This window comes from Clarias gariepinus, chromosome 20, assembly GCF_024256425.1.
Source record: "Clarias gariepinus isolate MV-2021 ecotype Netherlands chromosome 20, CGAR_prim_01v2, whole genome shotgun sequence".
Taxonomy (NCBI): Eukaryota; Metazoa; Chordata; class Actinopteri; order Siluriformes; family Clariidae; genus Clarias; species Clarias gariepinus.
The window spans coordinates 24,500,001-24,502,617 of NC_071119.1; the positions used below are offsets into that span (position 1 = coordinate 24,500,001).

Below are 2,617 nucleotides of genomic sequence, written 5' to 3' on the forward strand. Positions count from 1 at the left end.
CAAATCCCGAGCTTCAAATAGAGATTAAAGCTGTGCCCAGACATGTGTACGTGCATGTGTGTGTGTGTGTGCACGCGAGAGCTAAGTGGTTTATGTTGGAGTTGTGAAAAACATGCATTTTATTCAGAGTATTACTGTAGGAACTTCAATGAAACTAAAGAGGACCTGCCATCTCTTGAAAAAAGGAGGGGGGTGGGGGGGGTTCCTCATCAATGAGTTGGAAACCTTTTCCAGGACCTCACGGCGTTCCTACCTGAATGAAGTCAAGAACTTATAAACCTATGCCAGATATTAAAATAAATAAAAACCAGAGATGTTTGGTTAGAAAGGTGGGATTAGAAAGGTTAGAGAAGATACTGAGCCATCCTGGAACACCAGAACCCTACATCTATCCATCCATGATGGACCTCGATCCAAATAAGCAATAACGTGTAAAAAGGCATAATGACGCGTTATATCGCGTAATGACGCAAACGCACAGGGCACCACAAACACACCTACCTCGATCCTTTCTTCTTTTTCTTCTTCTTTTCGTCCTTCAACGTTCCTTTCTTTTCTTTCTTTCTTTTCTTTCTTCCGATCCGATGCCGTTTAAACGCAACAATGTATCAAATCAAATCGATCTGTCAATCAATCACGGAGCCGTTACAGATAAAGCGAGTCCGCGCGCATCGCGTCCCTTCTCTTCACGAGCGCATTGACCATGAGCGCGCGCGCGTCTGCGGAGACAAGTCGGATCGTCCTCAAGGTTCAGCAGAGAGAAACGTACGCACACCCCTCTCTCTCTCTCTCTCTCTCACACACACACACACACACACACACATACGATGAGTCTGCCTCTCAGAAATGCTCCCGTGCTGCGGCGGCGGCGGCAGCGTTTCTGCACGTAACGCGCGCGCGCACGCACCGTCCCTCCCTCTTGCTCTGCCCTCGGGAGCGCGCATGGAGACAGGGGGGAGCGCGCGTGGACACAGGGAGCGCGCACGGAGACAACAGAGTGGCTGGGTGGGATTTTATTTATTTATTTGTTTGTTTGTTTGTTTTTTTTTATGCGCGCGCACAGGAACGGAACACACACACACACACACACACACACACTACAGACACAGTAAGGTAGCTGCCACCATCCCATATTCCGCTGTTATTGTTAATTATACGGTGTTGTGGTTTTTTTTAGGACCCAAGCTCTATGACGTCATCCCTATGACGTCATAGTGATCGAATCTAAGGATCCTTATAATTTTTTTTCCCTTAACATGCTTAAGAAAGCCATGAAACTCAGCCCACAGGTTGGAATCCGCTGCCATTAAGACTCCTGAGTGACTAGGACTCCTGGCGTGGCACGGTTGCCCTCACGCAGGATTTTGCCGCATAGCTCATACACACTTTTGAACCTGATACACTTTTAGATCTCATCGAGATGAACACCGTTTGCATCACATGTCATGGGCTCTACTCAACAGGAAGTCAGTTATTTTGGGTCGTTTGCGAAACGCCCCCAATGTATTTTCATATACTCCTCCTAGGGAATTTATACGACCAAACCGGGACAAATCATGATCTCGAGACATTGAGGACGCAAAATTGTGAAGGGATTTTTCATACCTTAAATGATTGCGCCGTGATCATGCCTTAAACTAAAACAAAAATTCCATCATAATATTGGAATGGGCACTGTATTTCCCCTTTAAATGCCCACTGGCAGCGATAGCACTGGTGCTTGGGCCCGATCATCATTGCTTGCTACTATATTTATTTTTATTGTTTATTTTATTGTTTACTGAATTGGTTAACCTAAATGATTACAGTGGGTGACCTTTGGCACAAATCCACTGCACTGTGGTGATTTCCACAGCCGTGGCAGCACAAAAACACGCCTTGTTTATATAAACAGTGATCAAAAATGAAAGTGAAGGCATACTCGCATTCCTGATCCAACATCAAGGACAGAAAAAAAATTTTTTTTAATGTAACCACGTGGTTAAAAAGTTGTAGATCTTGAGCTGAGATTATTCTACACCTCAAAACGATTGAGCTGTGATCATGCCTCAAACTTATGCCTAAAATTGGCTAATAACTCCTTGAGGGTCTATCTCCTTTTCCAGGAGGTCTTAACAAAAATTCTATCATAATGGTTTTGATATGTCCCCTTTAAATGATCATTGGCAGCGATGGCACTGGTGCTTGTGCCTGATCATTGTTGCATGTCATTATTTCTATTGTTTATTTAATTGTTTACTGAATTGATTAATCTAAATGAATTTATTACATCCTATAATTTAATATTTTTATAACATACCAAAGGTCAGGCTGGCGTCCCTTACTTCTTCTGCCTGTCGTACTGTACGGGGCTGATGTATGAAATTTAGTTAGTCGAATGTTCATATGTAGGGGACTTACTAGTGGTTACCTCGTGGCTCTGCGTTCTACTAGAACATGCAAATGGTGTGTACGCGTCCGACTCGCTGCCGCTCCTCGCCCTGCTCCCTCCTGCAGGGGTCTATCCCAGGAGACTACATTCACTGTTTTTATTACATTTTAACTTGTTTAATTAGTTTGTAGTAATGATGTACTACATTTTCAGCATCTTCTTTTCTACAACATTGGATTAAGGAGC

The 2,617-nt window shown here is 43.8% G+C and overlaps 1 protein-coding gene across 1 annotated transcript in view; it reads right to left on the reverse strand.

The window, feature by feature from the left end:
• The window catches only part of rnf24 (ring finger protein 24), a 31,853-nt gene extending 30,983 nt beyond the window's left edge, over positions 1 to 870 (reverse strand). Inside the window, exon 1 of the mRNA XM_053480125.1 lies at positions 502 to 870. The gene's annotated coding sequence lies outside the window, so the exon portion shown is untranslated. The remainder of the gene's footprint in view (positions 1 to 501) is intronic.
• Positions 871 to 2,617: the final 1,747 nt, after the last annotated feature.